The 25,313-nt window shown below is 43.3% G+C and overlaps 1 long non-coding RNA gene across 4 annotated transcripts in view; it reads right to left on the bottom strand.

Annotated features, from left to right (window-relative positions):
* Positions 1–1,384: 1,384 nt before the first annotated feature.
* The window catches only part of LOC116284884 (uncharacterized), a 54,168-nt gene continuing 30,239 nt past the window's right edge, over positions 1,385–25,313 (bottom strand). Inside the window, exons 3-10 of one of the 4 annotated variants that reach the window (XR_012062658.1) lie at positions 25,196–25,243; positions 23,712–23,908; positions 20,829–21,076; positions 6,949–7,123; positions 5,374–5,500; positions 3,739–3,855; positions 2,828–2,999; positions 1,385–1,689 (exon numbers count right to left, since the gene is read on the bottom strand). This is a non-coding gene — a long non-coding RNA (uncharacterized lncRNA). Of the gene's footprint in view, positions 1,690–2,827; positions 3,000–3,738; positions 3,856–5,373; positions 5,501–6,322; positions 7,124–19,350; positions 20,269–20,828; positions 21,077–23,711; positions 23,909–25,195; positions 25,244–25,313 lie in introns of those variants that run through there. The other 3 variants (XR_012062659.1, XR_012062660.1, XR_012062661.1) reach the window with 3 other exon arrangements.

Below are 25,313 nucleotides of genomic sequence, written 5' to 3'. Positions count from 1 at the left end.
ACACTTCACCGTCCCTGGCACATGGCAGGCAGTCACTCTGAGGAGCTGTCATTACTATCATGAGCTCCGAGACCCAGCACGCCCTCTGTACAGAATAGTGAGGAAGGCTACATACGCGCCGAGAAAACGCCTGGTTCACTTTTTTTATTTGAATAACCTGCTGTACTATAGCTGTATATAGTTAAATGAGGGCCACGCTATGTGCTGTTATAAGAAAGTGAAAATCGTGCTCAAAGTCAATCTCAGCTGAAGGAGAGAGCTGGGGCTGAGCTGGGGGAGACTGGGTGGGAGCAGAAGAGGCTGCTGGAAACGTCAGTAACTTCCCTCTGGAAAAGAGTCGGGCCCACCTTGCTTCCTGAAACCAACCAGTGGCGTCTCCTCGCCTTTTCGTGCCAATGACTCTGAACTGAAACTGATGAAGTAAAATGGTACCTCTGACCTCAGCACACAGAGCCAGCTCTCCAGCTCATTCCACTGACACCACCCTGGACGGGAGTTACTTGCCAGTAACAGGACTGAAAGCCTGGTGTTTCAGAGACTCTCAACTGACGGACCAACCATCTTATAGACTGCCCCCACCCACTCCCCCCACCCCCCGTTACTCTTGATTCCCTTTTCTGTTGTATTTTCCCCGGAGAACTTACCACTATTTGAAGTCACAATGCTGGTTGACTCGTTTATTGTCTTCTGCCTCCCTCGTGAGGAGGTAAGCTCCGAGAAGGGGGGAAGTCTGTCTGTCTTGATCACTGGTAGGGCCTCAATCTCTAGAACAGTCCCTCGTGTATAGTAATTGCTAATTAAATGTGTTGAATGAACAAGCAAATAAGTACATGAATGGGTATTTAGAGAACAAGACGAGTTCATCTTTCTTTCAAAACTGGAAACTTTGTCAGATCGGAGACAGAAGCCTCGTACCCTAACGGCACGCTCATTCATATTTCATCAAAGCGGAGAATGAGAATGAAAGGGCTGTGGAAACTGTCATCCACGTGGCTGGATGCACGCTGCGACTCAGACGAGTCTAAGCACGACCGGGGCTGTGACGGGCCTCACATGAGGGGCCACAGCACCTTCAGGGACAGAACGTGTCCTAAGGCCAGGGAGAGTTGCCCCAGGATGAAGGAGTATTTCTGAGGCTAGCCATGGTTCTACAACCATGGTCTCACATCTCAGTCCTCAAGGGAGGGGCCTAAGTAGGGGAGGGTATAACTCAGTGGTAGAACGCATGCTCAGCATGCATGAGGTCATGGGTTCGACCCCCAGTACCTCTGTTAGAATAAATAAATTAACTTAAAACCTAATTACTTCCCCACACCAAAGAAAACAAAGACTGATTTAAAAAAATAAATTTTTTTTTAATTAAGAAAAAAAAAAGAGAGGGGACTAAGGTACAAGCCAAAAGGGAACAGAATGGATTCAACAGTCAGTGCAGGGGACAACCAGGAACCGTGACTGGAAATGGGAAGTGCTGAAGATGATATGATAGCAAATACAGGCGGCATCACGGTCCCTTCAGAGACGTTAGAAACATCTTCATGAGGCAGTAGTGGCGAAGCCTTCACTTGACCTGAGCAGCATTTCCCAAACCAGCCACACCTCGGTGGAGATGAGCAATGGAGCCTTGAGCAGACATCCTTGACATGACGTTGGCTATGATCTTTCAGGGGCCAGAGACTCCACCTAAACCAACTAGAAAGGAGAGAATCGCTGGCCCCCACCTGACAGCCGAGAGGACTGGTGCATGAGCACACGTTAAGCAACACAGAACCCCAGACCAACACGAGAGGGACTAAAGAATAAAAACACTGTTCTGGAGCTGTTGTCATGACCCTCTTTTACAGGAAGTCTTCTTTCCATAGTTTTAATTGCCATAGTATGATGTGCTTATAAGAAAAAGTAACCCAAATAAAACTGGGCCACCTTAAGGAACTCTCCTCTCGCTTTGAATCCAATCTCAACATATTGACAAGTTAGAATAACACATGCACATTCACATCTGACTATAAGAGCATCACATGGAAGTGAGGTGTTTTCATGGAAATAAGCAAGGGATTCAGAGGTGGCTGTGACACCTTTTATCCCACATCAAAACTTCCTTAAAATTGCTTTTAAAAATCATTGCTCCCCACTCCAACTCCCTCCAGCAGCGGCTGAAAGTTCCTGTGTGCTCCCACCCCCAACCAGGTTCTCTCTTGTCTCAACAGCTCCTCCTCATTTGCTCTCTGCCCAAGGTGTCTCATTATTGTACCCAGCCCTCTGCTCTCTCCATCTCCATCCCTTACTCCAACTCCATCCCTTACTCCAAGGCCAGCAGCTTACTGGCACCAATCACCCTTCCTCCTGGGAAGAGAATTTTAATACTTAGGATCATTTCTCCTCTATCACAGAAATCAAAACCAGAGAAAACAATTTTCTCTGAGAAGAGAATAAAAAAAGTAGTTTCTTTCTAATAATTCATTTATAAAAAGGAAATGCATTTTTACAAGAGATACCACAAAAAGGAGAAAATTGATGCAGATGCAAGAGAAATGGCAGGATACCTGGAGACCAAAAATATAAACTTTCTGGAAATTTTCAAAATCGAAAGGAAAAAGGTTTGTTTGGTTTTTTTTCATGTGTATAGATTGGGGAAAGAAGGAAAAACATGCTGCAGAGAAGTCAAAATAAATGCACTATGTTCCTACAATTCACAGTCACTTTCATTGCAAAGGGTATAAAATGTTACACACTCTAATTGGATTGCTCACAAAATTATCTTTTTCCTCCAAGCTCCCTGTCTAATTTGACCACACCCTATTTTTTTTCCGGTCTAATTTATTTTACTTACCCTAGGGTCCAATCAGAGTATGCATAATTGGCCTTAGTTTCTGAGCTATTCATGTAATTTTTTCTTCTTCAGATGTTTCTCTTTTAAATCATCTGATAGTTTTATCATTGCTGAAAGCTTATCTTAAATATTTTATTCATCATTTTAAATTTTTCCAGAAGATGAAAGAGACCTGGAGAGAAAAAAGCTTTCCTTCATTTTTCTTGTTTTTTTTTTTTTTCTTTATCTTCCTTCAGGCCTTCATAACTTCTATTTCAGAGTACCAAAAGCTGCAAACTGGTTTTTGAGGAAGGACTAAACCTGACCTCAGATTATCACAGGAAAATGACTAGTCATAAGAGAGCAGTGGGCCTCCATGGTGTGACTTGAGACTACGGAAAGCCCTTTCACAGATGTCTTCACTAACCTGCTCTATGACCTCAGATTCCTATTATGTAAAAGCATATCCTTTTTAGGCACTGAGTTTTCTCTTAAAATGAACCTCTCCATGGAAGGGACAGTATCTCACTTCTCTGCTCAAAAGTCATCCATTGATTTCCCCACCAGCTACCAGATAAATTCCAGGTTCTTCAACTGGCCATTCAAAGCTCTGAGATGGACTAACCTTGCCTTCTCAGCATCACCCCACTCCCTTCCCTCAGAAACTCATTATCCGACAGGATGCCTGCACTCACGTGTTCTGAGCATGCCCAGTGCCTGCCTTCCCCTAGGCTTCTGCTTATAAGGAACCAGGAGAGCCTTCCCTCTCTGTTTAACCATTTACACTTACCAGAGCTGCCTCTAGCATCCCGCCTGCAGCCACCATGGCTATCAGTACTTTGTTAAACCTTCCTGATTTAGAAAGGCCGTCTTCGGTTTAAAGCGACAGAAACCCCATTTATTCATTCATTCAACAAATACTTATTTCGTACCGATCTTGTGCCAGGTTCTCGGAGCTGAAGATGCAGAGGTGGAAAAGGCGGAAGGAGACAGACCATCAAGCTCAGTTAAGCAAAAGCAAGGGAAGGGGAATGTCTTGGCTCCTGTAGCTGAAAAATTAAATTTGGTTTCAGCTACAACTGGATCCAGGGATGTCATCAGAAATGAATCAGTCTCTCTGTCCCTCTGTCTCTCTCTCCTCAACCCCCCACACACTTATCTTCATTTTGCTTTTCTTGGGTGTGCGCCATTCTCTGGCAGGATTTCTTAACAGAGAGAGCACACTGGCTGCATCATCCGAGAGATAATAACGCCAAAGGAAACACAGTCAGTCCTTTCTCAGGGAAAGGGCGTTTTCGGGACCCGCTAAGGGGAAGCTGAGCCAGGGGGACATTCAGCCTGAGCTTCTCTGTTGGCCTATCCGTTACTCCCCTGTGCATTCAGCCATTTCTAGCCATCATGGTGAGGAACGGCTCCCAAGCGTACTCCACCATGCTGACCCCTGCATCTTTACCTACAACACAAGATGTAGGGCCAGCGTTCAGATCAGATCACGACATGCAAATGAGTGACCCTGAAAATACGTGGGTAGCAGGGGAGAAGTGGGGTTTGAAGTATAGAGTCAGAAGTTGGCCTATGGACAACTCTTCCAATCAAATACATGTAAAATTCTAAGTAGAGAATTTGGTTTCATTAATGTCGAGCCCCAGTGCATGCTCCCTAACACAGAGCATATAATTCTGAAGCACTTTTTCCCGGCTCCTTGGTGGACCTAGGCAAAATCAAACGTATCAGAACTGCTGTGTCACAGGGTGCAAACCTGCAGGTCCTACGTATGAAGCTGTATGCTTCCTGCCTCATCCCAGGGCATTGCATCTGAGCAAGTCCGACCCCTCTTGTCCTGATCAAGAAGGTAGTTCCAGGTAAAATTTTGCCAAAGTGCCAGACATACAGAAAAAGAACTCAAATTAACAAGTGTATTTTCATACACTTATTCATTGAAAAGTTAAGGAATCTAGGATAAGAGCAATTGGGTTGCGTAACTGTGGCCGTTATCCATCGCTGCCCCACAGATTAAACTGCATTCCTTTCCCAGGGCTGCCACAGATCAGTGCAGACCAGGAGGGGCAAGACGGCAGGCCCGTCTTCTCTCACAGCTCTGGGGGTTAGAAGTCCAAAACCAAGGTGTCGGCAGGGCCCTGCTCCCTCCGCAGGGGCTGAGAAGAATCTTTCCTTGCCTCCTCCTAACTTCTGGTGGATCCCAACAATCCGCGGTGCTCCTGGGCTCAGAGCTGCCTCCCTCCAGTCTCTGCCGCCTCTACTGTCACATGGCCTTCCTGTCTGTGTCTTTGTGTGTCCTCCTCTCCACTTACAAGGACACCATCCTACCCTAGTATGACCTCATCTTCACTAATTACGTTTGCAAAGACCTTGTTTCCAAGTATGCTCACGTTCTGTGGTTCTTCTGGGTGGGCAAGACTTGGGGGAAACACTGTTCAACCAATTACATACTCCAAAACACAGCATCCTCAAACAACCAGTATGTATGATTTCACACCATGGTTTCGCGAGGCTCAGGAACCCAGGAGTGGTTTATCTATCTGGATGGTTCTGGCTCAGGTTCTTACAAAGCTGTGGTCCAGCTGTCAGTCCCCAGGCCTCCGCTTCTCACCACATGGGCCCAGTTCCATAGGCTGCTTGAGTTTTTTCACGACATGGAAGCTGGCTTCCCCCAGAGCAGGGATCTGAGAGAGACTGAGAGAGAGAGACAGAGCCAGAAAGACAGAGTATGAGCAAGGGAGGAGAGTGCTGAAGACAGAAATTGCAAGCTTTTACAAACTGGTGTCAAAAGTCATACACAGCTTCTTGTGTCAGATGCTGCTGGTCCCACAGACCAACTCAGGCACAATATGAGAGGAGCCCACACAGGCGTGTGAGAACCAGGAGGTCCTCGGGGCCCTCTTGGAGGCTGCCTACCACAATAATAATGCAACCCAGTATGTCATGACAGCAATATTTTAATGTATATAAATTATCCCTTTGTATGCCTGAATTCCTTAACTTCAGGTTAGTTTTGCATTTCATTCATAATTATTGATGATTCTAAATTTTAAAAGTATTATAGAAGCGTGTCATGAAGTTAATTACTACAGCAGACCCCAAAATGTAACAGACGTCACGATACTCCCCTGCAGGGGCTGCTGCTAACACACCTTTGTACACTCCCTCAGCCAAGAAGCCCATCTGAACTTTTCCACAGCTGCAAATGGAGCAAAACCAGGGGGAGCAGTAAGAGGTGCTAAGGTAACTGTGGGAGCCCCCTGAACCCTAGGAGCGGGGAGAAGGACTTAAAAATGAAACTTGGTGCTACATGGCATGATTTTGAAGGGCTGAGTTTGGCTGGCATTCTTGGTACTCTAGAGGTACTAGAGGTTTTTCAACCGGATTCTATGTCTAGAATCCTGGTGGGTTTGGCCACACGGTGATGCCCGAGGTTAAGGTCATGTGATTCAATCAGCCAGACTTTCCCCCATCACAGGCAAAAGAAAGACACATTAATTCAGCTTTAAAAATAAATAAGGTATAACCCCATTAAAGTAATTTAATTATTGTTACATTAATGTTAACAATTCGTGAGTAACTACCATTTGCACACATTTTAAAGGCTGCAGTCTAGACAAGGCAGTTAATAAATTATGAACAGTTAGGCACAAGTGAAACAGATGTCTCAGCTTCCACAACTTGCTGTTAGCGCTGCTTGAATTTCCTCTGGGTCTGCAACATCTGGGCCCCACACCCCTACTCAGTGGCTTCTCAGTAGCTTGCAGTTTGCAATTCCTTGTTGACTGCAGTAAGCTGGCACTGATTGCCCTTAGGAAAGAATTTCATTTGTGCCTATGCAATGCCAATCCCAGAAAGAATTCTTAGGTTTCTAAACTTTTGTTTTAAAGAAAATGGCTTTGGAAAAAAAAAAAGAAAAGAAAATGGCTTTGGGTTTTACTCAGCTTTCTCTGCAGAAGGCTTACAAGCCTCCAACCTAAGTAATCTTTTCATCTAGGGGTAGAGCTAAATCTATGAAGTCCCTCGAGGCGAACGCTAACGTGATACTCCCCGAAATTTCCGCTCCCTAGCAAAGCCTGAAAGTCACGTGCCCAGTGCGAAAGGCACTGTAATGTTATAGCCATCTTCGTGGTCACTCTTACAAAGTGAGAAGGAACCTGGTGATGGAAGCAGCCACAGCAGCCCATGCATTGCAGCAGGTCCTTGACCTCCAGGAGCGTGACAGCCAGGCATGAGGCTTTTGATAGAGGCTTTTGTTATCTTGGGCTCTCCTGGCTTCTTGGCTCCCTGGAACCGTCATGGACCTTCCTCTAGAGGCTGGGATAGAAAAAAGTGAATAACCCATCGGCTCCTCCCTCTCTCATTCCAGCATTCCCCACTTCATCCCAGCAACTGATGATAAGAGCTAAGTTTTACTGGGTGTTTACCATGTGCCAAGAACCCCATCTAAGTATTTTTCAGGTATATCTCATTTAAGAAATGACACCGTGGTTAAGAGCATGGACTCAAGTCAAACTGCCTGAGTTCGACTTTTGCTCTACCACTTCCTAGCTGTGTGACCTCAGATAAATTATTCAATCTTTCTGATCCAGCAATCCCACTCCTGGGCATATATCTGGAAAAAAATATAATTCAAACAACACATGCACTCCAATGTTCACAGCAGCATTATTTACAACAGCCAAGGCATGGAAACAACCCAAATGTCCATCAACAGATGACTGGATAAAGAAGATGTGGTATATAAATTACTCAATCTCTCTAAGCTTTAGCTTCTTCATCTGTAAAATGGGCTAATAATACCCATACCAGAATTAAGCGAGTTAATACACAGAGATTACGTAGAATAGTGCAACTTAAACATTGGATTAATAACATGTCTGGGTTGAGGATGGGTAATGATGAATTTTATCTTTTATGACTTAGAGTTTTTTTCTCTTCATGATATTTCAAGGGAGTAAAACTGACATTCTGCTTTTTATTCATTCTCATAAAATGTGAACAGTTTCCAAATAGAACCTTTACTTGAGAGACTCATAACCTAAATGGAATTAAATAACTAAAAATGAAATACCATTCTTACAGGCTATTTTGTGTAATGTTTCCAATTTTAGAATACCAAGTAATTCTACAAAAAATTGGAATTCTGATATCATCTCTTCTATATTTCTCTACCTTGTATTAAAATTTATTCAATGTTACAAATATTTGTAGGTTTAGAAAGCATGTGGTTTTCTCTAAGGTAATCCAGCTAATATATCTCATTATTATATATATTAATTGACATTCTTTCTCTATTTATCTGAAATTTCTTAATAATTATTTTTATATATAACATTACAGTTTTGACAATCATATAAGTTATTACAGAATTGTCTTGCAAAAATAGATATACGTTTATACTTTGCCTGAGAGATTTAAATGAATAAAGTGCATAAAGAGATTTTTTTTTTTTACTCCAACTTACATCCAGGATAAAACTAACCTATATTTGAGTGTTTCAGTACCCCATTCCTCCAGTATTAACAACAAATTCAAGTAATACGCTGTGTGCATTTTGTAGGTATTGTTACACTGATATTTTATGATGGTAAATAAGTGATTACACGAGCACTGCTCACACTCAGGTCCGCAGATGTCAGAAATGATACTGATGTAGACATTCGGCTATCAGGGCTTCAGAGACTAAGGCTAAACCGAGGCTGAATAGCATGTTCAGCTCAATACCAAAGCCAAGGCTTCATTCAGTGTGTCTCTAATACATTAGAATAGTCTTCAGCCATGAAAGATGACAGTTTAAAACATAAAGTTGTGGGGAAATGCTCATGATGGGATCAGAGTACATAAGAAAATAGGATATGTAATTATATAAATAATGTGCTCCAAATCATTTCCATTTAAGCTCGCTAGACCCCAAAGAACAGACACTCACTCGAGCAAGCACCCGTAAAAGAAGTTTGGTGCAAGGGTAAATACTGAGCAATACGGAGAGTGTCAATCCAAGAGCTGAAACTCAATGGAGCTAAAAAAAAAAAAAGAGGGAGAAAAAGCAGAAGGGCGAGTGTGCTAAAAATCTTCATGCAACATGGCGGATATCAAAGTTCACCAAACCAGGAAGATTCCAGGATATTCTTTAAAGATTCAACCAAGGAAACTGACAGAAGAACTAACAATAATTACATTAAAATTCAGAAGAAGAGGAAGAGAATAGTGTAATATTCTTTCTTAATAGGGGGTACTCAATAGATACACCCCAAAGCAATCAGTCAGAAACTAGCGGGACAAATGGATTATTTAGAAATAGAAAGGTAACTATCAAAAACGCTAAACACAAAATCACTTAGAGATGGTTGCCGCTGGCAAGTGGGGACAGGATGAGGCAAGACACTAGCTTCTTTGATAAGGCTGTCTGCATGATCTTTTTAAATTCAAGGATAAAAAATTTTACATGAAGTGACTGATTGTATTTGAGACTCTCTTCCCCTGGGATGTTTATGTCTGCACAGATAGTGAAGATGTTGGTTTGTTGTAATTTCATCTTCACCCCAGAATACCTTGAGATGAACGAACGAGGTCTGCGTCGGTGAGGTCCTGACAAAGGTTTCTTCCGTCACAGAAGGCAGCCCTTCTCCCACACCCGCCCAGTCTGCTCCCTTCACTACCTATGTTAATTCTGATTATAAGCAAAAGTGGGAAACCTCCATTTTTATTTAAAAATCACATCCTGTCTCCAAAGACAGTACAGTGAAATTGTTTCTCATTTACATTTTGTAACTCCCTCAGTCACATAATAATTTCATTAGTCTATGAAAATGTGCTTTAGTCTGTAAATGTGAATGGCTTCAAAGAGCAAAGCATTCTGAAAAGATACAATGTCCTTCCTTGCCACGTAAGTCAACCCTTGATAAAGCTGCCTTAAGATACCAATCAGTAATTTTTGCACATCAAAAATTTTATATAGATTTAACACTATTTTCAGCTTTTATTTAATGAATATTTAATTCAGAAAGCTGTGAAATAATAGGAAATTACAGCTCTACAAGAACACATATTGACATGTAGTTTAAAAGACTGTGAAAGGTGCCCTGTGCTTGCAGTGGGTTTATAATTTAAACACAAAGAAAAATTTTAAGGTTGCCAATCAAATATTCATCAGAAGAAAGAGCGCACAGAGGATCTCACTTCCTCCGGGCACGCATGCAAAGGAGACGCTAAAAATAACATGGGAGCAGGTTTGGCACCTTGTTTAGGCAAAATTCCAAACACATTCAAAAAGAGCTGATGAAGACAAAAATGCTTCCCTAGCTTGAAAGAAAAGGCAACAACGTGAAAGGGTCAGGTTTAGAAAAGATGGGGAGGATGAAAAAGCAAAGGACCTCAGAAGTAGGAAAAAATGGGCAAGCCCAAGAAATCTGAATGTTTTCCCCACCCTTTCTTTTAATACCTTTTTCTTAATGGGAGCTGTCCTCCAATATCTTCAACGCCGACTCATGATGGAGCCCTGGTCCCTCTTGCTGTCCGTAAGAAGCCATTCATGCTAACGTGTAGGGACTTAACGGGTTGTCCCCCTTAGGTGGGGTTTATATTTTTTAAAAGCCCGTGCAATAGTGAAGTTTAAAAGAGGGAAACCCTGTCACACCAACAGATCATCACCTTTTCTTGATAACAGTTTGGCCGGGTTTGAATAAGAAAACTTCAGGGTCCTTCCAGAAGCTTGCCCTCAACCTTGCAGCGAAAGCCCCTAGGCCGGCAGATCTCAAATGTTAACATGCTTTAAAACTTTCTGGAATGCGACAACTGACCAGCCCCATTCCCTGAGGTTCTGAGATTCTGCTTCAGCACCAGGAAGCTATATTTTTAACCAGCACTATATAAGCAAGTCTGATGTAACCCATCCTCTGACCCACATCTGAAAATCCCTGCACTGCACTAAAGGACAAAGGGGTTAGAAAAACCAACACGTCTCTCCGCTGCAGGAAAACTCCACCAGGGCAGGTTTTTCTGAAGAATTTCTCTGTCCTGCATTCTGTCTTCCCACTGTCACCCATGACTTGCTTCTAAAAACTCTCAAGGATATTTAATCACCCTTTCATAGCAGAGCACAGGCAGTAATCCTCTTGCAACTTGGCAGCTCCTTCCCACACCCTCAGAGACATCTGTAGCTTCTGGAGACCTTAGATAGGAGCTGGTCCGATAACCCTACGTCCAAGAGACCTGGCTCCATGCTAGCATTTTAATTTCTCCAATTTCGTTGCTTGTTGGTTGACTGATTGGCAGTTGGATTCCATCCTATTTCTTGTTTACCTGATACTATAAAATAACTCCCTTTTGCTTATTCCCCAAGCCTTGTGTCACGCATCTGTGCCATCCTACCCCAAGGACGGAGGGCAAACCCACCAATGATAGTTAAGCCACTGCCTTAGAGCTAGAAAACATGGCAGTCTCCTTCCAGATTGAGATTCTTGAAATCACTGCTGGGGAAAAAAAAAAAAAAACCTTCAGTCTGCTTTTTTCCCCAAATCCATCCCAATGAAAGCAGCCCTTCTTGTCCTCAGTGTTACCATAGGCACAAACACAGGCACTGAATCCGTGCTGCAGTCCTCAGCCATGAGACAGTTACTCGGGTTGTCTAACAAATGCTCAGGGTTAACAGATTATGGTTTAAATGAACATACAAAATTTACAAATCCTCCGAGAGTACGTGAGGCTGTCTTTAGACCTCCAGGGCTCTATCAATCAGTTTGAAAAACACCAGGATAATGGAAAGAATTCTCACCTCTGCCACTTGTTGCCTACATGAACTTGTTTGTGGTTCCTAATCTCTCTGAGCCTCGCTTCCAACTAAAGTAGATTGCTCAATAAAAGATTGCCCATATTAGTACAGTACAGAAGATGCATTGCACTGGGAGACACAGAAGTCTGGAAGACCAGCTGGAAAATTATTGCAATGGCCCAGTTATAAGCAGATAGGGGACGGGACTAGGTTGCCGGCAGTGGAAATGGAAAGGGACAGCTCCAAGAGGACTGATTTAGAAAGAACTGACACTTGTGACTGACCTGGGGTTTTCCCCAACTATACTCCCACGATGCTGACTGGTGTTTTGTGGAAACTATGATTCCATCTTCGAAGAAATTTGGGGGGTTTTGCTATAAAGTAAGCAAAGAGATCCTGATAAATCTTATTCCAGAAGAATTTTTGCTGGATCTACAACTACTAATCCCAAAGAAATTAGAAGTAGAAGTCTGTTTTTCTTCACTTGCTCTCTCTCCTACATGCACGCACACACGCACGCACATACGCGCACACACGCACACACGCACACACACACGCAACACTACAGCAGTACTTAGGCTGTCCTACTGCTCTGAGTTGTCTTCTAGGTTGCCACATTCCCAGTGCCTCAGTCAGAACCTTCCAGAAGCAGGTACTAAATAATTATCTCCTGAATTAACAAATGAGCAAATAAGGAAACAGCTAGATGCTGGGATCTTAAGAGTCTGGGAAGGACTCATACCACTCACTCCAATTCTTTCCTCTGATGACTAACATTAAAATTTCAGCAGTGGAATTTAAATCCTTTGGCCAAAATTTCTCCAGAGAAGATACGGCTTCAGCAAAAGCGTTCTCAGGCTTCTCGAGATGGCAGAGACCGTGCAAGTGGTGATGTTCATTGTGAAGCACCTGGGCTAGGAATAACTTTATCATTAGACACTGAATGTTACAGTGGGTGAGACTGACAAAGAGGGACGTGCTACGGCAGAACAAAGAGAGGCCGGCTGAGCAGAAGCCCGTGGAGGATCCTTTGGGGACAACAGCAAGATGGCAGCTACTGCAGACAGAGCCAAGCGTCCCCGACCCGGGCAACTCCAAAGGTGATTCCTTGTGGCACGCGCCTCCGGCGGGGTCTGGGCTAGACAGCCAAACGTTATTGTGACCTCCCAGAAATCACAAAGTGAAGCCATCACAGCTTATTATAACCAGGATGAAAGGTTGCTCTGGGAACTTAAAATATCCAATACATGGGACATATAGAAGACCTGGACTCAGAAGCAAGTGCATCTCATGGTTGCAACAGTCAGCTCTCAAAAAGGCTTTACTGTCAGAGGGGTGAGTGAGGTGAATGGATTTAACAGCAGAGAACGCTCAGGTAGCCAAACGCTGTAGTTACAGGCAGTGACTCCTCGTAGCGTCCGATACGTGTGTTACACAGTGTTTTCTGTTAATCAAATCTCAACACAATTTTGTGGCAAGATTATTTGTTCTGTGTTTCAGACAGTCCCTAGTGTGTTGGGTGAGAAATAACACGCCATGCTCAATATTCCAGGAAATTAATTACCTGAGGGATTTCATAAAAAATTACAGAATTATGACACTACATTTTAATATTGGTTTGCTATATTTTCATTCGTTGTGTTGACTACTTAAACTTGTTAGCTGACACAGGGCATCAGGTATCAAATGTGTAAGGAATTTGGCAGGACAGGATGAATACAGCCAGCAGGCAGGAGCTAAGTTAGGACTGGAATCCGGGCCCTGGTGAAAACTTGGGTGAGGACAGGACTAAGACAATGCACTGGAGTGTCTGTTACCCATTCCTGTAATCTGAGGCCACGACGCAGCACCAGGAGGCTGGAGAGAGAGAGCTTGGAGGTTAAGGAAGCAAAGTAGGTATTGCTAAGGATGATGTCAAGGGTCCGGCAGGGTTCAAGGTAAGGAGGAGGGTAATGAAGGGAGACTCGGGCAGGTCCACCTGCAGTCCCAGGTGAGCATCCACACTGTCCAATGAAGTTAACAGGACATACAGTCACAACACTGACAGACTAGCAGAGGCCCAAGAATCCAGTGGTATTCTGTTTAATGGCATAGCCAGGACAAAAGACACAGCCTGAAAAGCATAAAAAGCAGGTCAGTCACAACAGAATCTGATTCTCTAGGCTCACAGATTGATTTGGCTGGAAGCTAAAGAACCCGATCATAATGATGATGGGTTCGGATTTTTAGTGCCTCGTTATGGCATCTGCAGCAGAAAGAGCTGTACAAAATCCAAACACCCCACCTGAGCGGAGGGCGATACTCGCCAGTTAATTGGTAGATTCTCATCAATAAGCCGCGGGGGAAATAAACGAAGGAATCTTGGGCTTGTTACAAACATATTTTCCATAACCTGATACTCCTACATCCTCCTTTGACTTTGTAGTTGATCCAAATAACTTTTCATGCATTTTAATGTTGTCTCATTATAAGGTATAGTTTTGAAAGAATCAGGCTTGACCAAGACAATCTCCCTGTAATAGAAGCTACTAATAGTAACAAAGGAGGTAAGGGAATTGACCTAAAAGCCCAAGTTAGGAAACAAAGAGCTATGACTTTGTATTGTCGGCACTCAGAGGATGCTGAGGGGTTCAGAGCCTGCGATCACGTAGTGTCAAGTCAATAAACGGTCGGGACGTACAGCAAATTGAACTTAGTATTTTCCAAGGCAATGCTGTCCATAAAAATATGTGAACCGCTAATGCACTACTATGAGCCACATGCGTAATTTTAAATTTTCTAGTAGCCACATTAAAACAGGTGAAAAAAAAAAAGAGGTGAAATTCAAGTAAAGAACCACTTATTGAATACATTGTATGATAAATCAAATTCTCATTAATTTGTATGATATATTTTAAAGCAATATAACCAAAACATTACCATTTCAACATACACTCAATGTTTTACAATTATTAACAGTATATTTTACCTTCTCTTTTGTTATACCAAGTTGTTGAAGTGCAGTGTGTATTTTCACTGACAACACATCTCAGTTCAAACTAGCCCCACATCAAGGGTTCAACAGCCCCACGTGGCTAGTGGCGACCGTACGGTCAACATGGATCTAAGATATCAAATGGATAGTGAAATTCAAATTTAAAAAAGCACTTCCTATGATAAACCAAATTCTCAAAAATATCAACTTGTTTCAACATATCGTATTACATTGTTTATAGAGTATTATCTGTTATGTAAAGTCACTGCTTTATTCTTCAAAAGAGAAAAAGAAAGGGTTTTGTTTGCTTGTTACCAAATTAAGAAAAGCTGTCCATGAGTTAATTTTTGTGGTAGAAAGATTCAATCTAACAGAATTTTAAGACCAAGGCTTTGGAATAATGGGGGTCATTTACAACTCTGAAAAAAATGAAAACCCTGAGAGCCAAATTTGATGGGGGCGGGGTGGGGGAGAAGGAAGGGGGAAAGGGAGGGAAGCAGGGGCCTGTGGGCGACAAAGAGAGGACCTGGTGGGGGGACGTGGGAGGGGCTTCATCTCCACTGCATCTTGCCAAGAACCGGTCGTGACCCTGAAGTCTGTGGCTTTACATGGCGTCACTACACCAGTTTGCAATTATTTATCACTCTCGCCCTCTGTTCACAAGAGACACATCTGAAAGCGTGGCTCATCCACTTACTCTGACCAGCGTCATGACTGATACACGTCACCACGGCCTGCCCCACACAAAAGCATGGGCAGTGACCCACAAAGGCCCTTTCTGCCCCCAAATGCCTCCTCCACGTCCCACGGGGATGCCTGAAGTCCACAGAGAGCCTTTCTCCAGGGGAGGAGAGTGTCTGCCAAACTTCAACCATTTGATTATGCTGCTCATCCTTTCTGCCAGGTCTATATGCCGCCTAGTCTATTACTTATTTTGTATATTTCCTTTAAACCAATTCTTTTTTCACAGAAATCAGCTTACGAAGGAAAGAAGTCTATGTCACCACCAAAAAGTAAAACCCATACAATTTGCCACAAATACCCTAAAGGTAACAAACAGCCCTGTTACATTCTACTTGGTCACGTATCCCCTACCCTAAATCATCACGCCCACTGCCAGTGCTAAAACTGCCACCTGTTAGGAAATGCTGGGTTAAGTATTTCCAAATACTTTAACAGGCGATTGCGAACACATGACTATCATACAGCAGACGCAACATTCATAAATCGTTCGCTCTGAAAACTGCCCGAGCAGGGAATCTGCTTTATGTTAGCATTCTTACCTTTATCGTGCCTAAGAACCACCTGGGGAGCGTATTTAAAATATAGGTCTCTGGCTCCCACACCAGAGTTCATAGATTTAGCAGAACGAGGTTGGGTGCAGATACATGCATTTCTATCATATATGCATCTTTATCACACTCTTTTAGTGGTGAGCGTTTAGTTGGCGGCAAAGCACCCAAGAAATCCCGGGATGCAGCACTACAACCCAGTACGAGACATGAAGCTGCGTCATGGGTGACAGCGCCCTGGGGTTGGACGGGACTCCAATAAAGGGGAGATACACGGTGAGGGGGAGGGGTCTGAGGATCTCCATCTGTTCCACTGTTTTGCGGAAGGTCCCTTTCCAGATGCCCAGTGCTTAATGGAACAGTCTATTCGCTTCAGTATAAACGCAGTAACAAAATCACTTCAATAATCATAAACACCATGTATCAGCCCCAGATGGAATCCCTCTGCGGGTGTCTTGTGTTTCTCCCCTCCTTCGGAGAAGATAAAGGTCATGTGTTTACTACGTTCGGGGTACCGGGAATCTACATAAAACTTGCGCTTGGTCACGATAGTCTATACAAAAGATGCGAGATTTAAGGTTGGTATTTTAAAAAGGCAGGGGAGAGATTATGTGCTTGAACTTTTCCCACAAAGTGGAATGAATCGGGATGGATCCTATAGGAAATAAAGTCGCTCCCAAAAAAAGTTCTCCAGGGAAACACTGCCTTGGCAAGCGAACCAAACCAGAGGCAGAAAAACTTCAGCAGGGGCCTGACTGCTATTTGAGATGCTTTCTGGTTTCCCCTTATCTCACACCAAATATTGTAGGTTGCTGCGTAAGAAGCTTCCAAGACAGTGCCCAGCGATGCCTACCTCCTGGAATCTTCATGCCCTTGTGTAATCTCTTCCCGTGCAGCGTGGGCTGAACGCCGGGACTTACTTCTAAGTTACGGAACACAGCAAAAGTGATGGGATGTACATTTGAGATGAGGTTCTACGGCTGTAACTTCCATCTCTCTCTCTCTGGCTCTTCCTGCTCGCTCAGTCTGATGAAACAAGCTACCATTCTGTGAGATGCCCTACAGACAGGTCCATGTGGCAACAGACTGAGCAGGGCAATGTCAGTTCCTATGGCCACTGGTTACAAATGACCACAAACGTCGTAGCTTAAAACAACAGAAATGAATTCTCTCCATTCTGGAGGCCAGACATCTGAAACCAATCTCACTGGGCTGTAATGGAGGTGTTGGCAGAGCTGGCTTCCTCTGGAGGCTCCAGGAGAGACTCTGTTCCTTGGTTCTTTCTGGTGGCTGTCAGCATCCTTTGACTTGCGGCTTCATCACTCCTGTCTCTGCCTCTGTAGTCACACTGCCTCGTCTTTCCTGTGTCTAATCCCCCTCTGCCTCCCTCTTATAATGATACTTTTGATGACGTTTGGAGCCCACCCAGCCAGTCCAGGAAAATTCTCTTCTCAAAAATCTTACTGTCGTCCATAAAAACTTTACAAAATGATAAATTTCATGTATATGTTTTACCACAATTAAACTTTAAAAAAATAATAAGGTAACATTCACATATCAGAGGTTAGGATCTGATATTTGGGGGGGCCACCTTTCCACCCACTACAGGTGGTTCCTAGCCAACAACTAGAGAAGCACTGAGGCCAGTTCAACACCCAGTGAGGAACTGGGTCCCGCCAATGACCACACAAGGAAGCTCAGAAGCAGATCCTTCCCCGGTCAAGCCCCGGGTAACTGCAGCCCAGGTAAAGCCGTGAGTACAGCCTGTGAGAGACCCTGAGCCAGAGAACCCAGCAGAGCTGTGCCCCAGTTCTGGACTCCGAGAAACTGTAAGAAAATAAAAGCTTTTGTAACCAACTAAGTTTGGAGGTGTAGTTACATGGCAACAGGTAACTAACAGCTGCTTTGCTGGAGGCTCATAAAATGCCAATTCGTTACATTGTATTCATGCCTATGTAAGGTGACAATCAAACCAAATCTGTTTTATTAATGGAGGCAACTTAAGACCACAAGTTACAGAGTAAGAAAAGCCCACTTGGCTGTACCACCTTAAGCGAGGTCTCTCAGACTTTATTTCCACTTGTGTTTTATGGAATTAACGATACTTTCCTAATTGTGTTGCTGATAGTATTTCATGATGTACGTAAAGCATCTATTTCAGGATCTGGCACATGGTAAGTGCTCAATGAATAGCAGCCTATACTGTTTTTATATGTCTTAAGAAAATACGTATTCTAAAACAAAACAGAATTTAATATTTGTACATTTTTAATTTTTTTTAGAAAATTATTGTTCCCAGGTCAAAATAGGATATTTCATTATTCTTCTTGCACATATGGATAATGCAACTTTTTTTTAACTGAAGTACAGTCATCTACAATGTGTCAACTTCTGGTGCACAGCACAATGTCCCAGTCATGCATATACATACATATATTCATTTTCATTAGAATTAAATGTATTTTTTAGACTTACTATCTTAGATATTTTAAATGAAATTAGTTTCTCCAAGGCCAATTATTTGGTGATAATTTTTTTTAAAAATCTAACATCGCCTATGAGAGACCCTTTCACCTCCATAAGCCATGCCAGCTGCACCCTGGGTACCCTTTTTATGGCTGATCCTGTTTGAAATGTTAAAAATAGTTAATGTAAAATATGGAATCAGGAAAGGAAGGAATAGATAAGGAAATCAAAGCCAAACTGTTTTAGCTGGAGTCAGTGAAACACTTCTAGACAGAGAGAGGTGATGCAACATCTCACCAAGAGAAAAACTAACAAAGGACCTTGAAACTAAGTACGACTCCAGGAAACTGTTCAGAGATGGGGGGCAGGTCCATTTAGACGGCTGGGACAGAATGAAGAGGCTACAACATCACTCGGAGGGCCAGGGAGATAGTTTCAGAAGCATTTTGTGGGGCAAGAGACTGAAGGTTAACGATAAGGAACACTGAAAGATGCGGAAGCTGGAGAATTAAGGGGACATTAATTCTCTCTTTCATGGAAGGTTTGATCTGGAGTTTCATCCCTGAACTTGATAAGCACTTAACCTCTGCTCTTTCCTCATCCCTGAAACAGCAAATCATCTGCATCATTCCTCGAGTCCCTCCTCACTGACATTCACCGCCACTATCCACGTGGAAATGGACTATTTCCCCAAACATATGTTCGGCTTACTGATGAACAGTGAAACATGCTGGGTGCTGTCAGCTGCCACTCTGCCTTACTTTCTACTCTTTCTCCAGCGTCAGTAAGTTATTCCTCATTTAGGAAAAAAAAGATCAGTGCTTAATATGTGAGAGAAAAAGAACCTATAAGACAGCTTTCCAGGGCACTCTGCCGAGTCTGGTAAGACGATGCATCTGACCCCGATGCTGACAGTAAGAGGCACTGGGGGGCCTGAGCTTGAGCTTGAGCACGGAGATGGGGGGCTGCGGGGCTTTAGATGGCTGTGTTAAGGCAGCAGGAGTCACCTACACAAGCACATCTTTTCTGAAATCTGGGGGGACTTGTTTTCTGTCTAAAGGAGGAAGAAAAGAATAAGTCAAACTGTTTCTTTCTCTTCCGAAATATTTTGTTTTACTGGCTTTTTATTTGTGTCAGAGATTAGCACGCACAGGAAAAGGAGGTGCTGAGGTGTCCCTGCTACCTGCGATTTCTCAGGCCTCCCCTTCCCCCACGAGCCTAGAGGTCATCTCAGCAGCCCTGGTTCATGTGTACAGGCACTGCTGCTTCCTTTCCTGTCACCTTGACCTCTGCCTCCTTGCACCTGCCCCCCAGTCACCCAGCCAGCGGGCAGCCAAGCGCAACCCCCCCACCCCAGAAGCCTTTGCAAGTGCCAGCAGTTCCCTGGCAACAGTGACAATCTGCGAACAGGAGACAGAACAGCAGCGGACACCAGGAACAGCAGCTTCTCCCAGAATCTAAAAGAGGGAAAGAGGAGGGAGGCAAACGGCTCTTTTATCAATGGCTTTTTTATGCCCGCGCATTCTGTTCTCCTGAATCCCCAAGCCCCAGTTTCTATCAACACCTGGTGAAAGTAGCCTCCAGCTGGCGAGCTTAGTAACAGCCACAGAGATCCACACGGGACAGTGTACTTGGGTAGACCCAGTAATCGCCCCCTCCCTTAACGCCAGCGTAGAATGCTCAGGACTTAATCAGCCCACGTTTCCATCTGCGCACGTGTTGTTCCAATCCAAGGATGTATTTTGACCATCTAATTGTCCTTCCATAATAGCTTCCTAAATTCTGTGCGCTGAGAAGCACTGACAAGCAATTAGCTCGCTCTGCCTCCCCAGCCACGGCTCTCCAGCGAGTGGTCCTAGAGAAGGGAAATAAGCGTAGCAGCCAACAGGGCTGGCGCTGACTGGACGCTCACTCGGTTCCAGGTGCTGCTCTGAGCACTTCAATTTTCCAAACAGTCCTGAGGGATCAACAGCATCATTATCTCAGTTTTACAGGTGGAAAAACTGAAGCTCAGAATTACTAGTTGTTAAACGTCATACATCTATTAAGGGCAAGGCCAGGAATGGGACTCACTTCAGGGTTTGAACTCATGTTCTTAATCACCTTGTTATGTAGATAAAAGGTGAGAGATGATAGAGGATTTGCTAAGAAGGGACCTGGATGGATGGTTAAGTCAGAGATGAAAATTACCCAACTGTAAGAGTCATAAATTAATGATGCTGAAGTCACCTAATAGAATATGCTAATCGAAACCTACTGCTCAGTTAAAGCGGGCTTGCATGATTATGAGAGGCTGATGAACCCTTCAGCAGAGTCCTGTAAAACTACATGAACTCCCACAGGCCTTGGAGCGTGGAAAGGTCAGCCTGCGGGAAAGACAACCCCCCAGGACTCCGTCATCCTCATCATGCTGTGAGGCCCCGGGAAAAGCAGCATGGCCATGTGAGTCAGAGCAAACAGAACGGCGTTTGGGACAAGGGGACCAGAACTCCCGTCCTGGCTAGGGTGTCTACTCACTTTATGACCTCAAAGCAGTCACTTCCGTAAACATTCCCTGGCCCCCGTCTTGCGCCAAGTGCTGACCTGGGGCCTGAAGAAGTACGGGTTCCCAGACATGATAGTGTTCTGAAGCAGGGTCATGAGCTCGTGGAGCAGGGAGGACTGTGGACGATTTCCAGCATTTTCTCCATCTCCGGACTGAGAAGACTAACTTCTGTTGTCGTGAGCATCCGACAAGTTAGGGGTTGTGAGAAGAACTTAATGCGCTGCAGAAAAGGCACGCAAACTTAGTGGCTTACCTGTGCTAAGACCGAGCTCTGAAGGTAATTCACAGACATCACCATGGTTATTACCCAGCAAGGCCTGACCCCTGCCAACCTCCCCAGCTTCCCCACTAGCACCCTCACCTCCTCTTGGTCGTGCCGGCCAAAAATATTCTCGCCTTAGGGTCTGCGCTGCCTGAGATGGACTTACGCCAGTTATCCGGGCAGCTCATTCTTTCATTTCATTCAGATCTCTGCTCAAAAGGCCCAGAGAGGTCCTCCCTAGCCACCCCATCAAAGGTAGAGAACACGTGTGCACACACAAACACGCACGTACACGCAGTGCACAAGTACACACACATAATACATACACATACATACAGGCAGGTGTGCTATACGCTCAGACGCACACACACTAACCCAGACATACGCGTGTACATACACACATATCTCTCTACTTCCTCATTCCGCTTTGTCTTTCTCCAGAGAACTATCTCTTCCTAAGTCGGATAATAAACGTGCTTTGCTCACACGTTTATTATCCGACTCTCCCATTGGAATGTAAGCTCTCTGACGGCAGGGACTTAGTCTTGTTCATCACTCTGTGTCTAGTGCCCAGAACAGTTACTGGCTCGTAACACAGCTCCATAATGACTGCGATGTAATTCACACACCATACAGTTGTGTGTGAATTAAACCTGTGTAAAGTGTAAAACTCAATGGTTTTAGTATGTTCAGAGTTGTGTGACGATCACCACAACTGATTTTAGAACATTTTCATCCTCTCAAAACGAAACCCCACACCTGCTGGCAGTCACACACCATCCACCCCCAAAGTGCCCCCCCAAAAGCCCTATTTATCTACTTTCTGTTTCTATGGATTTGCCTATTCGGGACATTTCGTAGAAACAGAATCATATAACGTGGTTTTTTTTAAACATTAAAGTTTGATCAATTAATGAAAGAAATGTTAAATCTAACTTCTGCCACACCCTCTAGACATTAGTGGTTCCTCAGAAAGTTTCCTTCCATGAGTTTTGAGCCATCTGTCATCCAACCTAAGAAACAGAGGATTTATCCGGCAAAAATATAGCAAAAAATCTCATTTACTCATAGTGCACTTCTGTTTGTTTTTTAATTGTGACATTTGGACAGGCGTTGAACGGAAGCTTCCCTCTGCCCTGTCAACCGGAAAAAAGGAAGGGCTGACAGCAAATACATACTTGAAATTCTGAGGGGCCTGTTTATTTACTTAAGAGACCAACTGTTTTCTATGCTCTGAATTACATATGATTTAATTCTAATCTAAGCAGAAGCGAGCAAGCCTGTTGATTACAAATCATTCTCTATTCATTAAAGCAGGACCTTGGTCGGGCAAACTTTGCTAGACATAATTCCATGCATCCATGGACTTGAAAGTCATAAAATTGCCATTTAGTATTTACAAGCGTTTCATAATTGTCTTCACCAACCAAACTAGCTTTCCTCTTCAATTATTTTAAATTAGTGAGGTTTTAGTGCATAGATATGCTCTATTCCAACATAACACTGCTAAATGATTTCTCAGATTCGATTCACATAAGAGTAATGGACACCAGTATTTAAATCAAACCATGAACTAGAATTGGGATGGAAGTTAGGACCATTGGGTATAACCTCTCACTCATGGATTGGCTAGGATCCAAGCAATGGCTTCCCTGGCTTGAACGCATCCCAGTGACTTGAGGTATCCGCCTCGATCATTCCAAACAACTTTAATGCTCCAAGAATTGTTCCTTAGAGTAAACTCCCCAAATATCCAAATTCCCCACATGACTGTCTCCCTGCATCTAGATTCCTTTAGTCCAAGTTCTACCCCCTGGGGTAAAAGGGCAAACCTACTTCTTCCCGCCCAAGGCAAGTGAGTCCCCCTACTGTCTGAAGACAGCTTGCTTCCCTCAGAATCCTTCCCTGAGCTGAAAAAAAGCTCTGGGCCATCTTAAAACTTGGTTTTCAGATCCTCTCTCCGCTGCACTCCCACACAGCTGCTACCCCTACCCTCACCACCTTTCTGATCACCCACCGTTGAAGCAATTCATTGCTGTCCCTCAGTACAAATCTACAATATAGGCACTTAATTGTGAACCTTCCCAATGAAAAGGGGGTCATACCTGCCTCGTGTTAATTGTTAAAATAACCTCTTCAGTGCAAACATAATATGTTATGACTATATAGGTGAAATCAATCATGTCGAGGGACTTCTATGGGCTTTTCACATTTATTTGTGGGTCAAGGACTGCTCTGAGCTAAAATGAGCAGATCTCATTTAAACAAAGGACAATCCCCATTCAGGAGCTCTGACCTGCCTGTCCTATCTTTAGACACATGTAATTTCAACCGAAGTTATCATGAGTCAGACCAGAAAAGCCAGAGCTATTTCAGCAGCTGTGAAAACAAAAGCAATAATACCAAGCTGCTTGTATTCATTTCATTTGGAGCTTTCCTGGGGAGAGAAGGTGAAATGCAGCGTGCTTCCCATTTAAAGATGCCACACAGGGAATGTGCCGTGTCTTCACAAGTCCTGCCAGAGGTCAGTCATTGCTGAAGTATAAGGGGAAGAACTGACAGCCTATTTTTATCAGGGCCACAGAGACACTACCTTAATGAGAAGATCGCAGTTCAAGATCCAAGGTCTGATCTGTTTCCATCCCATACATTCAAGCACAATAAGAAGTTCACCCAGAAGTAACCAGTCTGGGGGGCTTGAGTTCCACCAACTGTGGCCACTCCTTCATTTCCACACAGGGAGACGTCTCTGGCCCAAGACTGGAACCAATAAGAAGCATCAAGCAGTCCCTTCCAGTAGGCAGCAGCATGCAGAAAAGAAAGAAGACATTGAACATTAGTCCGAGCAGTATGAAATCACGGCTCTACTGTTTCTGATGAGTAACTTTGAGGAAATTACTTAACCACTCTTAGTCTGTTTTGTCATCTAAAAATGAGGTTCTTTCTCCTACACTGTTGGGGGAATGAAAATTAATGCTGCCATTATGGAAAACAGTAAGGAGGTTCTTTAAAAGGTGAAAGAAATGGTTACTATATGATTCTGCAATCCCACTCCTGGGCATATATCTGGAGAAAACTTTAACTTGAAAAGATATATGCACCCCAATGTTCATAGCAGCACTATTCACAATAGCCAAGACATGGAAACAGCCTAAATGTCCATCAGCAGATGACTAGATAAAGAAGAAGTGGTATATTTATACAATGGAATACTAGTCAGCCATAAAAACCGACAACATAACGCCATTTGCAGCAACATGGATGTTACCGGAGAATGTCATTCTAAGTGAAGTAAGCCAGAAAGAAAAAGAAAAATACCATATGAGATCACTCATATGCAGAATCTTAAAAAAAAACATAAATACAAAACAGAAACAGACTCATAGACATAGAATATGAACTTGTGGTTGCCAGGGGGACAGGGGGTGGGAAGGAACTGGGATTTCAAAATGTAGAATAGACAAACAAGATTATACTGTGTAGCACAGGATCTTGTGGTGGCTCACAGCAAAAGAGAATGTGACAATGAATGATGTATGTTCATATATAACTGAAAAATTGTGCTCTACACTGGAATTTGACACAACATTGTAAAATGACTATAACTCAATAAAAAAGTTTAAAAAAATTAAAAAATTAAAAAAAGATAAGATATATGCACCCTAATGTTCATAGCAGCACTATTTACAATAGCCAAGACATGGAAGCAACCTAAATGTCCATCAACAGATGAATGATAAAGAAGAGGTGGTATGTATATACATATATGTAATGGAATATTACTCAGCCATAAAAAAGAATGAAATAATGCCATTTGCAGCAACATGGATGGACCTAGAGATTATCATCCTAAGTGAAGGAAATCAGACAAAAATAAATGTCATATGATGTCCCTTATATGTGGAATCTAAAAAATGATACAAAGGAACTTTTTTACAAAACAGAAATAGACTCACAGATATAGAAAACAAACCTATGGTTACCAAAGGGGAAAGCAGGAAAGGGGGATAAATTAGGAATTTGGGATTAACATATACACATTACTAGATATAAAATAGATAAACAACAAGGACCTACCTTATAGCACAGGGAACTATATTCAGTATCTCTATAATAGGAAAGAATCTGAAAAATACATAAAAAATAAAAATTTTTTAAATTTTTTAAAAATGGGATTCTTGAAACTTTCCTCCAA

The sequence above is a fragment of the Vicugna pacos genome, chromosome 21 (genome assembly GCF_048564905.1).
Source record: "Vicugna pacos chromosome 21, VicPac4, whole genome shotgun sequence".
Classification (NCBI taxonomy): Eukaryota; Metazoa; Chordata; class Mammalia; order Artiodactyla; family Camelidae; genus Vicugna; species Vicugna pacos.
This window is presented reverse-complemented; position numbering and strand designations above follow the sequence as displayed.